General features: G+C 43.1%; 1 non-coding gene across 1 annotated transcript; it reads left to right on the forward strand.

The window, feature by feature from the left end:
- The first annotated feature begins 2,714 nt into the window (after window positions 1–2,714).
- On the forward strand, window positions 2,715–2,850 carry LOC127198818 (small nucleolar RNA SNORA17). The gene has a single exon (XR_007831864.1). It is a non-coding gene; the product is annotated as a small nucleolar RNA SNORA17 (small nucleolar RNA).
- Window positions 2,851–12,982: the final 10,132 nt, after the last annotated feature.

Below are 12,982 nucleotides of genomic sequence, written 5' to 3' on the forward strand. Positions count from 1 at the left end.
GCCTATTGAAATGCATTAAGCAGAGACAATAGTGAGCAGTTTGACAAAACTCATCTTCGGGGAGACATTTTCCCAAGATAAGGACAAAGAGTGACAATGGGGACTCTTATCCTGAAGTCCTGTGTCAACTGTGCTGTAGACGTTCCACTTAAGTCTGGGGCGTGACCACTGCAGGATGTGCTGCCTAGTCAGTAGATTACCAGATATTCTGCACTGTGCAGGACTCCTTATAAAACCATCTCTGCTAATTTTCCATGCAAGTAAATGTACATGTGCTTCTTATTTTCAATGAGGCCAAAGAATGTGCTTAAAGGAGTAGTAAAGTATAATATGAAGTAGATGTGGAAACACAATGTCACTGTTCGGATTAATTGTGAACACCTTCCAGTTCAACGCCAAATCCATTAGCTACAAAGATATTTTGAATTTATCATTTACTAGTTTTGGGGAACACTAGCTAACTTTTGAATATAGGCATCTGTGAATTGGGAATATGTCATTATCTCCTTGCAAACCCAAAGTTATGAAAAATCTAGAGCCTTTATAGACAGGACATAACGTCACTTTCCTTATTACAAATGGCTCCCCGCGATGCCAACTCCTACTGGCAGAAGTCAGCCACGGAAAAGAAAGTGTCAAGCCCTTGAAGTCACATTTGCTACAGAGCCCATGGAAGTTCTCCATTTCCCGTGTCCTGTACCCACCATCTGCTTCTCGTGGGGGCTGCATCTTGTGGGGACATGTCAGAGCAGATGCTCTACCCTGTCACCCAGGCAATGCAGTTTGCCGTCTCTCTGCATCTTCATCCTGAAACTCCACCTTGAGCTTTTCGACACACATGTTTCTCATAGCTCATCTCAAAGTCTTGAGGTTCCCTGGTTAATGAAGAGGGAATCAGATTATTGAGGAAATGGAGGGAATGAAGGAAAAGTCAGATGGTCAGGTGCCGTCCTTATTAAAGAGGTAAGGCATTAGTAAGCCAAGGCTATTTTCCCTTTTAGGTTAAAATCTTCAGTGAGTTTTGAATTTAGCTCTGAAAACAGCTGAGATTTCCTCTATTGTATGCATTTAACATAAAAATTAAAATTGTTCATAAATATTTTTGTGTTGCTTTGAAATTTAAAATGGATATATATGTATATATACATATATACATATGCATTTTGAGGCCAGATCAAACAGATTAATCTGTTGGGAGATCTGCTATCAAGGTAGAATATAGTATTTGTTAGGATTATGAATTAGTATTTAAATAGTTACCTAGAATGCACAAGACCCTGAAACAATCAGCAGCAAAAATTACATACATACATACATACATACATACATAAGAAAAAGATATGTGGTTTTAAAAGCACCTCATTGCAACTTGTCCCAAATCCTGATGCACCATACAAAGTAAAGGCTAAGGCAAGTTTAGGACACTACATTATTATAGCATTCATCAAGTCGTCGTATGAAAATGGGTGTGTGAGCTGTCTTGGACTTGCGGCTCTGACAGTACAGGAAGAGCCTCCTTCCTCTTCCTCACCATTACAAAGATGGGCCTTCATGGGCGAGGAAATATTTTTCTTACTCTAAGTGAAGCTAATGATTGTTCTCTCCTCTCGATGTTTCACTGATTTCGAGCATGCAAAGGCAGCAGAACTAACATTAGAATGTCTCTCCTTACATTTTTATTTATTCTCTCTCTCTCTCCCTCCCTCCCTCCTTCCCTCCCTCTCTCCCTCCCTCCCTCCATGTCTCTCTCTCTCTCTCTCCCTCCCCCCTCTCTTTCTGGTGTGTGTGTGTGTGTGTGTGTGTGTGTGTGTGTGTGTGTGTGTGTGTGTATCACTGAATATGAGTGGAAGTCACAGTGAAGCTTGCATGAGTCAGTTCTCTCTGTCCACCAAGTGAGTCCCAGGAACTGAGCTTAGGCTGCAGGTTTTGTAGTAGGTGCCTTTACCTGCTGAGCCATTCTGCCATCCCTAGTGTACCTCGTACATCACTTAAATGGTTGACTATTTTTCTAGGTACTAAAACAGTTAATGTTCACTTAATCTCATCAATATTCTCATCCAGGTGAAAGCCCCTCTGCATAAATAGGAAGCTGTGAGGTTAAGTGCACAGGTTGTCTGAGGTGTCTTACATTGCATTGATAATGATTCACTTTCATTTGAAAATCTATTAGTAGAAGAAAACAGATGCCTATTTTCTCAACAGTGAGATTGGTACAGGACACGATAAGTTAATATATGATATTAGGATGATCTTCGTAGCTGAATACAGGCCGCTTGAAGGTGTCTCCTGGTTTGAGTAACCCCTAACCTGGAGTTCACTGCTAACACTTCCATCTCCCAGGCTTCCTGAGAATCGTGGTAGCCAAAGCTGGAAAATAACATGTTAATTTTCAAATCAGGCCAGGAAGAAAGCAGGAATGATGCAGTTACAGTCAAGCAGAATGGCAGGGTCCCTGCCCCTGAGTGAAGGTCCCACCTGTAATGTTCCAAATGAACAGATAAAATTGGGACTCCCAACATGCCGAAATCTTGGATGGTGTGAGACAAAGATGGAATTGCAGCCAAAAGCAGAGAGAGAGAGCCCTACCAAGGGAAGTAAAGGAGGTAGGAAAGCCATCCCTCAGAATGCAGCATGTGCCTTTACTGAGCATGACATGTGCTGGTGGCTTTGCTAGATGCCAGGAAGGTTGGAGAGAAAAATAAGAATTTCAAACACCTGCCCCCACCCCAGAAGCATTGCAGGTGTGGCTGCTGTGTCACATGTGCTTCAGGAGGAGACAGAGAGGAGAGAGGCTATGTCTACACTCAGTATTCTGACTATGAACATATGAATAATTAGTAGCCCAACATTTCCTTTAAAAGGGGATCCTGAGATGACCAACAGTTTGGTGCCCTGCAGGCTTGGAGGAACAGACCATGCCTGAGATGAGCCCTGCCCAGCACCCTAGCTTCATAATGCACAAGCAAGGAATAGCACCCCTGAGACCACTCCTGAGAAAACCCAGACACTCAGACCCCGGGGACCCCTGAAAGGAACAAGTAAGTGCTGGAGAAATGGAGGAGAAAGAGAAGCAGAAGGATGTGGGCACAATGAAGAGAGGAGATCCGAGGGCAGTGAGGAGCAGCCTGATGTGAGTTGCTGGTGATGCCACCTAGGACCATGGTACCATCCTGGCCTGTGCTGCCACAGAGGCTCATGTCTGGATCTGTGGCCCTGAAGGAGCAGAGGTCCATTACCACTAAAATGCCAAGCAGATGTCCCAGGTCTGGGCTGCAGCCTAGGGACATGTTAAAGTTTGAGAGGTGTGCAGAACTAGTCTCACTCCTTATCTGGGAATCCTGGGAGAGCTGGCCTTGGAATATGACAGCAGAAGAGCTGACCCTGCCCCCTAGCCAGCTGAAATACTCTGAAGATCAGCTCTGCATATTGCCGGTGAGCCAGGGGTCCAAGGATGTGAGCTTAGGACCTGGCGCTTCCTCTCATCTCCCATTCAGCGTCATGGATGAGGGAGAGATACTCTCCTTCCCACTTGCACCTCACCACCTGTGACAGGCAGGAGGCCTGGCCCTGCAGTCATGAGAGGAGCAGAGCTGTCCCAGGGCCTCTCACCAGCTGCAGCACTTGGGAGAGGAGGCCCTGCACCTCAGCTGGCAACACAGTAGAGCTGACCTTTGTTGTAGGGTTGTGGGTGAGCCTAGCCTGAGGGTGTAAGTGTGGGAGAGTTGGCCCTGCTACGTGTATACTGTGCAGTGACCTGAGCAAGAGATGTACACCTCCTCCCTCTCTTTCCCCTTTGTCACTTACAGCAGGCAGGATTGCTGGCCCTGACATCATCACAGCAGAAGAGTTGTCCCTGGATGGTATGGGTTGCAGGTGAGCCAGCCCCAAGGTGAGAGTATGGGAGATCTGGCCCTACCTCTTATCAGCTATGCAGTGGTGACAGTGAGAAAGAAATATCCTCTTCTCCATTGTCTCTTCACCACTGGTGGTGAGCAGGAGAGTTGGCCCAGACTGGGTCATGAGCTCAGGAGAGCTGGTCCCTGCCCCTCATCTACTGCAGCACTCGGGAGAATAGATCCTACACCTTGCTTGGGCAGGACAGTCGAGCTGTACCTGGATATGGGGGTTGTGGGTGAACTGGCCCAGAGGGCGTGAGTGTGGGAGAGCCAGGCTTGCCTCTTGTCTGCTGGGTGATGGTGCAGATGAGAGAGAAGTGCCCTTCTCCCCTTCCTTTTCCCTTGCCATCTATGGCAGGCAGGAGAGCTGGACCCAGGGTCATGAGAATGGGAGGACTGCCCATTTCCCTCACCAGCTGCAACATTTGGAAGAGCAGGCCCTGCATCTCACTTGGGCAGCAGGGTGAGACCTGGCACTGGTAGTGAGGGTTTCTGTTGATCCAGCCCTTAGGGCATAAGAACAAGAGAGCCAGTGGGCTGACCAGCTCAGATGCCTCTCAGGCTCAGATCCAGGGCTTTGAATTGGCCAATCCCAACATCTACCCCATCAATAAACTTCTGGAGTGTGTGAGGTAGCTGGCCCTGTACATCCGAAGCTGCATAATCTCCATGACACAGGGCAACAACAGGATATCCAAGAGAAGTCCCAGTGAGGTTCCTGTATTGGTAGGATAACAGAAGCCAGAGGTTTTGTACCAGACCAACAAGTCATTGGGATGAACATTTGAAAACAAAGAAGTGTGGGTAAAAGGATATACTCTGGACACACTACAGCTTCCATAGCGAGATTTTTTTTTTCTCTGTGGCAAGGGAGGTTGCGAGAGTGGAGGTACCAGAGGAGGGGGAGATGAGTGGGACTGGGTGCCTGATGTGAAATTCACAAAGAACCAATAAAAAAGTTCAAACAAAAGGAATTCCAGACAAATACCAAACACTGATCACAATAATTACATGCTAAAAGCAGAAGGATTTGGTTTCTCATTGTCTTGGGAGGAAGATAGTCTTGAGAATATAAAACCTTGGTGAGTTGAAGAAGGCTGAGTTTGTAAAGTAAAACAAACAAACAAGACAAAACAAAAAACCTGAATGTAAACTGATATTCAGTTTGCAGCCTCTGGCTATAACACTGTCTTATTGCCATACGGTATATGCCAGGTAGGTTTTAATTTTTCTTCACCTACTGTTTTCAGTGTCTCCTCTCCATGGGTCTCTTTCCTTTACACATTCTCAAGTGTCTCTCCTTTTTAAAGAAAAATAACAGACAGCCTTCCCATTATTCATGTCTTCTCTTCTCAGCTGAATCCCCCTCAATTGATCCCCTTTCTTTTCTCTGGATTGGATGTTAAAGCCAAGTGCCTACTGTGTGCTCGCCTGTGTTTCTGTTCTAATTTGCTAAAACAGGACCTTTGTTCATATGTTTTTCCTTCTGTGGAAAAAATCATGGTATTAACCATGGGTACAAAATTAAATATTTGCAAGTTAAACAGAGTTGAGGGATATGTTTTCCACACATTCTCATATTGCTTTCAGCCTTCTACCTGGTATTGTTTACCTTAATTTGATATAGTCACAGAATATCTTGTGAACACCAAATTTAGTGAAAAAATCCAGCCTTGTCTTAAGTGGGGCTTTTTTTTTTTTTTTTTTTTTTTTTTGCTTTATTTGACATTATTGTTTCTTGAACACCTGTCATTTACACTGGTGGCATAAATTCAGAAAGTGATATGATACACACTATTTGGAGACTTGCTTTGAAATATGTACATATACAGTTGCACCCACAAGTGTGAATACACAACACAGAGAGCGAGAGAGAGAGAGAGAGAGAGAGAGAGAGAGAGAGAGAGAGAGAGAGAGAGAGAGAGACAGAGACAGAGACAGAGACAGAGACAGAGACAGAGACAGAGACAGAGAGGGAAGGAGAGAGGGAGGAAGGGAGGGAATTATATAGATCTACATATGTGATATAAAGTTGGGAAGACCCATACTGTATTTGCTATGTGTTTGGATAAAAGTTTTTGCTTTATCTTCAGATGGGGAAACACACATGATGGGGGACAAGACATCTAGGAAAAGCCTTATATTGATGGATTAAGGATCAGAAGAGCCAATGGACTCCTCACATTCAGAGTCAGGAGAGAACACTATTGTTAACCTCTCCCTAGTTCTGCTCACCCCCTTCCTCCTCTTCCTCTCTATCCTCCTTTTTCTTCCTTCTCCTCCCTCTTGCATCACAGACTCAGGCCAATAGCACAGGGCTCTGTAACGGTGGTGAGAGCATAAATAAAGGATATGTCTAAGCCCATTTAGGCTGCTCTGTGGAAATACTCTGAAAAGAGCAGTACGAAAACCACAGAGATGTATTTGTCATGAATCTGGAAGCAACTTCAGGATCAAGGCAGTGGAATTTCATTTTTAAAGACCTGCACCCTGGTTCATAGATGGTACCTTCTACCTGTGTACAGGCAGGGCAGGAATAGTGAGACCTTCCTTGTGGGTCTCTTTCAGAAGTACAATACACTCATTCATAAAGCTCTACCTGCACAAGCTCCACCTCCTGTTGACATCACATTGATGAGGAGGTTTCATCAGATGGATTTGTGGGATACACATGTGTTCTGTCCATGGCAGTTAGCAACAAATGCCAAATAACCATGCCCACGATGAGCTATCATATTACTGTATGGAAAAATCTATTCAATGAAAGAGGATATAAAAGCATAACTGAAGAGGATGTTTAAATGTTTCCTCTGAAAATGCCCTATTAACAAAAAAAATGAAGCCTTCTATTATTTCAGGAAGACACGAACTTCTTGGATAATTGTCAATTTCACTATTTTTTAGCAGATTACAATTTAAAGTGCACAATGTTTGGACTACTATAACCAAACAGCCCTGGCCAGATAACTTGCCCACAGTTCTTGTGTCTCTCACAGTTTTTGGAGGTTGCAAGTCCAGGGTCATGGTGCTAAGGCTGCGTTCTTAGGAAGCTTCCTTTCTTCACTTGCTGATAACAACCTTCTCAGTGTGTACTTTGCAGCTATCTCTTTCTTGCTCACTATCCCTCCTTCCTTCCCTCTGTTGGTGTGTGTGTATGTGTGTGTATTAGTTGTGTTGGTGTGTGGTGTGTGTGAGAGAGAGAGAGAGAGAGAGAGAGAGAGAGAGAGAGAGAGAGAGAGAGAGAGAGAATAAATAAAAAAGAGAGCAACTATGACTGTGTGGGGAGAAAGAGCTAAAACCTGTCACATTGTGGGTGAGTATTTCAACCTATGAACTTGGAGGAAACACATTTAAGCAAGTACCTACTACTGTATCAAATATTATACTAATTCCAGCCCTCAGTGGCAAGGAAGGCCATATAGCATCCTAACAGACATACATTAATCTGCGTTGACAATAAGTAAAGCCTTGCACAATCCACTTAAATAACTAGCCATGAACACAGAAAAGAGAGGCTGTAAATCATGTTCTAACTCCCACTGAGACGTTGGTTTCACCTTAGGTATGAATCATACCACTGCATCAGAAGAACAAGTGTGGAAGAAAATAAGGAAGATGGAGTAACAAGGCAAATTAATCTTCAATAACGGCAGAAGACAGAGAAGCTGCCTCAAGGAACAAAGTTTGCACAAATACCATGGAATGCAAAACTGGTAGCAAAGCCTTGGAGCAAACCTGGTGTGTTAGAAGTCCACAGCAGATGACAGACCCATGGAATGACCTCAAGGGTCTTATGGTGCAGTCTAGCCTTAATTGAAACCACATTCTTCCTGTGCCTTGGTTGTGTGTCTGCCAGCATGTGCCAGCAGTTCCTCACCCTATCTTACTTCTGTTCACATGACTCATGAATCCTAACAGGCGTAAGTTATGACAAGTCTTTATAATTTACATTTGCTTAATTTTCCTGATTCTAAATTAGTCCTTGCACATGTGAATTTTTAATGGTAATCATATTAGTCAACAGAGGACAAATGACCATGGAGTGCCAAAGTTGGTGTAGCTACAATGCAACTCCTACACCCAAGGCTCAAGGAACATCGCAGAAGAAGGAATAGAAAGATTGTAAGAGACAAGGGCCCAGAGTGTCTGCTGTGAGGTAGTGTCTTCTATATGTGACAAGAGAAGATAGACTCATGAAGACTTGAGAAGGTGGTTGCCTAAACAAGATCCCACAGCAACAACCCCAACTGACATGCTAAACACTCTACAGATCCAACAATGCAAGGTATTGTGGTGTTGCCATAAGGACTGTGGAATACAGCAATTATGGCACAGAGCGGCTTTACTCTCAGGTACTGATTTTCAATTCATATTGAACAATAACTAATGAATCATATTCTGCTCAGCAGATGGTACTAAAAATTCTGGATAGCAACACACACAAGAAGAGGGCATAGGGATAGACTTTATGCCATATGAAAAGCCAACTTTAAATGTATCATAGTGCCAGCACTCTGGGCAGCAGGAGCAGGCAGATCTCCATGAGCTCAAGGCCAGTGCGGTCTACAAAGTGATTCTAGGACAGCAAAGGTTACACAGAGGAACCCTGTTTCAAAAAATGAAAACAAAGCCAAAACCCAAACCAAACCACAACAAAAATCCCCTCAAAAATATGTCATAAATATAATGCAAAATAAACATGACAGAAAGCTTTTGAGACCCAACTTAAAGTGACTTAAAATTTTTTTATTTTGACACTGAAAATTTAATTCACAAAAACATAAATTAATGAAAACAAGCTGTATCAATATCAACCAGTTCTGATTGCCAAGGAACTTAAAGGTGAATATGTTTGGAGGTAGTATTTCTCGGTCATATATATATATATATATATATATCAATGAGTTGTATCAATTGTAAAAGGAACTAAACATTATATTGGCAGGTGGCTTTTTAATAGCACATGACTTATCCTTTGAGAAGTTCATACATGCACACCCACACACCAGCTCTCGTCTCAACTACCAGCAACCTCCCTGCCAATCATGGTCTCTTGTTTTATATGCAGTGAGCTTAGTTGCTGCTCCCCACATGTACAGGGGTGTGGATCCATCCACTGGATAACGAGTAACCTATCCCTGCCCATATGCCCACCTCAAATTACTCACACATACCCAGCAGCTGCCAATTGCTAATAGCCCCTAGCTAGGAGTGGGGTCTTACAAGCCCCTCCCCCATCCATCCATATCAGAAATATGTCTGTCACTTATTCTTGGCATGTTAAGGAGGGAATTTTTAAAAGCTGATAAAAATGTAACCAGACCCAGAGATATGTGGAAGAATATATATAAAAAACAAACACAAGAAAAGAAGGTGGACGTCCTAAGTCTCTAGAGAAAAACCAAAACCCCACTGAGATTCCATCACACACTTCTTAAGTTTGCTGAAATAAAAAATATTGACCAACTGTTTTTCAGGTTGTGGCATAACTAGAACTTCAGTACCCTAGGGAGAATAAAAAATGGTGCAGCCACTTTGGAAAATGGTTTGACAGTTGTATGCATACCAATGGTGTTGGTCCATTTTGGATGATATAATAAAACACTATGCACTCAGTGGACAGCTTAGATACAACCGGAAGTTATCTTGCACTGATCAGGGCATCATCAAAGTGGCAGACTCAGTTTCTTGTGAGATTATTCTCTCTTTTTTGGTCATAGATTTTACTTCTTACCTTGGGGTAGGAGGCTTGAGGCAACTAGACAGCATCGCACTCCCAATAGTCCCACCTCCAAGGATCATCATACTAGCTAATTCAGAGTCAATGTATGAAGCCTGCGAAGATCATAAGCAGACCACTGCACATATGAACATACTTAGCCACTGCTAAATACTTACCTAACAAAAAGTAGAATATACGTATACAAAGACAGGCATACACATTTTGATAGTAAATTTCTAGCAAAAGATAAATCATACAACTGTTTATCAGCTGGTGCATAGGCAAACACGCCATGGTCTAATCATTCATTGGATTTCTACTCTGCAACAAAGGGCTACAATAGAGTTGAAACTCAAAATATTGTAGAAACTATAAAAAAAAAAAGAGCATATTATGAACTAGAAAGGAAGTACTCATTTCTAGTACCATATTGTTTTTCAACCAGATGGAGTAAACTTCCAAGGTGAAATGGCTGATTCTACAAGGGTGCGTGTAGTTTTAAAAAATGTCTGGAGAAGTTTGTAACCCCAGAGAACAAAAAATGTGCTCAAAATACTTCATTCCATGACCACCCGTCTTCACCATACATAGGGAAGGATGCCAAGTGACACAGAGGACAAAAGAAAGAATGCCTCATGCTCAAAGCTGAAACACACACACACACACACACACACACACACACACACACACACACACAAAAACCCAAAATAAAGTGTTAATAGGGGTGAAGGGTGCTCACATATGCAGAATTAAATAAAGCTTTCAGTTATTTATTCCATTCTGGAGTAGAGAACAAATTTCCTACTCCCGCACTTTCCGAAAATGTCTCACAGTGACTTCCTTCAGAGGGGTGGAACTGATATCCATGTGCAAGACTCTGAGAAACACAGGTGCCCAAGGCCAACATCACAGCAAAAGTCCTGTTCAGTGGGAACCTTTTATGCACTTGCCAACTTTAGTTTTCTTTCCCATGAGCCATGACTACTTAGAGAGTGTCACCATACATGAGTTCTCAGCAGTACCAAGGTCATGAAATACAAGGGAAGTCTGAGAAGCCATTATAGCCCAGAGGACCCTGGGAAGCCATGACAACAATGAAACAAAGTGGCCCCAGTGGAAAACTCTTGAAAAAATGAATATTAAAGGAAAACTGTATATACCCTGGGTATTAGTTAGTAGCTATATACCAGCCTGAGCTCACGAATGGCAACATACATTCTGTATTAGTGTACAAGAAGCTACACAGAGAACACACAGCTACTCTGTTTTCTCTGGTAAATTTTGCTATGAATCTAAAAGCATTCTGAAAAGGAATGCCTATTATATAAAGTTTAAAAAAATTATATCCAAGACATATAGAATAACCCAACAAAACATTTAGTAAAGCAGACAAGGATCTTTAAAGTCCCAATATACCGTGGCAGGTCATCAGTTACTGGGGTGGGTGGTGATGTTAGAAGGAAGAGATGGGAAAGCACAGTTTGCAGAGATTTTTACAGGGAATGCGTTCGCTTTTGGAGGCAAATGTTCCATGTCTCACTTTGTCTGTGGTCAAGGCTCTCCATTTACACACTACATACATGTGACATACCTGCTAGCCTAGTTTCTTTCCCTCCCATACTTATTCTATGTACTGCCTGTAAATGCCCCCCTGCAGGTCCCACACCCTATTTTACCATTTGACGCCTTAAAGACATACAATAACTGCTTCCTTGAATTCTCATCTACAATTAGTCAGTGGCAACTCATTGCTGCAATAGCCAACGCCCAAGCTCAGTGGCCCAATGCAAGAGCTTTACTTCTCATGTGGAGTGCCTCCCTGGTGACTCAGGCATGCAGACACCTTGCCTCTAGCAGCCCCACCAGGCCGGGAGTTTTGGAGTCTTCCATGTATTTTCCAGAGCTGGGTGAGGAAAAACTGCAAGACATCAGCATAAACAGAACCTGGACACACTCAAGGAGCTCTTACAAAGGACTAACCAGTTTTGAATAGGGCACATTGAAGACAGTGTTGAGATGCCCACTGATCACGGGTTGATCGCGGGCGTTATTAGCTTAAGACTGTGTATCGTTTTATTCTCTCCCTTCCGCAGTGTTGGTGTGATTTAGTTTTAAAGCTTGGTGGTGTTTATTCTAAGATTAGAGAAACATTAAAGGGAGAAAATAGTGTTTAGCTTCCACACTGGATACTTTAAAGCCTGATGCAGGGTACTTAATTAAGGCAGAAGGGAACTTTTTGAAAATATAGAGATGCCTTCATTAAAGCAAACCAAATATGACACACAACACCCAAATTCTTCACACCGATAGAGATGTTTTACCAACTGTCTTCCTTCCTTACTTGCTAAGTCATATTGGTGGCCTTCAAAAGGAGTGTGATCCCCCTGTCACAAAAATAATTTGAATGTGTTAAGGTTTAGGGACAGGTTGGAAGGGCAGCCTACGGGTGCTTGGTGCCAAACTCACAGTGTGTTCTACCTCCAGAATCCACAAGGTGAAAGGAGGAAATCCACGCCCTTGGGCTAGTCTCAGACCATCATACACACAATGTCACATGCACACACTCACACATATACACACAAAAGTAGCTGCTCTTTCAGAGGACCCCAGTTTGGTTTTCAGCACCCACATTAGACTCCTCACAACCACCTATAACTTCACCTCTGAGGGCTCTGCTGGCCTCTGAGTAACCATGTGACGCACACTCACAGAGACACATACACATCATTAAAAAAATATATATATATATCAGGGACCATTTTCTATACATTTATTCTAAAAGATAATGCCACCAAATGTCATTGTCTGTGTTGAGTTTTTACAAATGTCAAATCCTTCCAACAATTTTGCTTTTGACAGGGTATAGTTTTTCCTCTCCTATGGGGCTGGCGTATTTCTCAATTGACAGTATAAAATCTGATATGCTTTGGGAGATTTCTTCCCAAAGCATCTGATATTCCAAGTGGAAATCAGATTAGTGGATAGCAGGAATGCCAACCCCAGAGGTTTGGATCTAGCCAGTGATTGGCTAGGGAGGGGCTTTGGGCGGGCCTTCCTAGAGCGCGGAGGCTTGCTAGAAAGCTATGGAGCCAGTCCAGACTGTCACTATCAGTTAGGCTTTGTAGTATTTAGGACTGTGCGGATTCTGCTTTTCTGGTAGCAAGCCCAATAAGAACTTGCTTCTCATAGCTTTCCCAGAGCAACCTGCAACCAGAGATCGCTGGGACTGCAGAGAGACCAGGGAGACTGCTGCAGCAGCAAAGGAATAAGAATGGCCAACTTCTAAAAGGTCCAACTAGCTCCAGGACTTTCCTGAAGACAGTAATGCAAACTTCCTAAGATGCTTAGGTTTCAACCAATGGAC

This window comes from Acomys russatus, chromosome 14, assembly GCF_903995435.1.
Source record: "Acomys russatus chromosome 14, mAcoRus1.1, whole genome shotgun sequence".
NCBI lineage: Eukaryota > Metazoa > Chordata > Mammalia > Rodentia > Muridae > Acomys > Acomys russatus.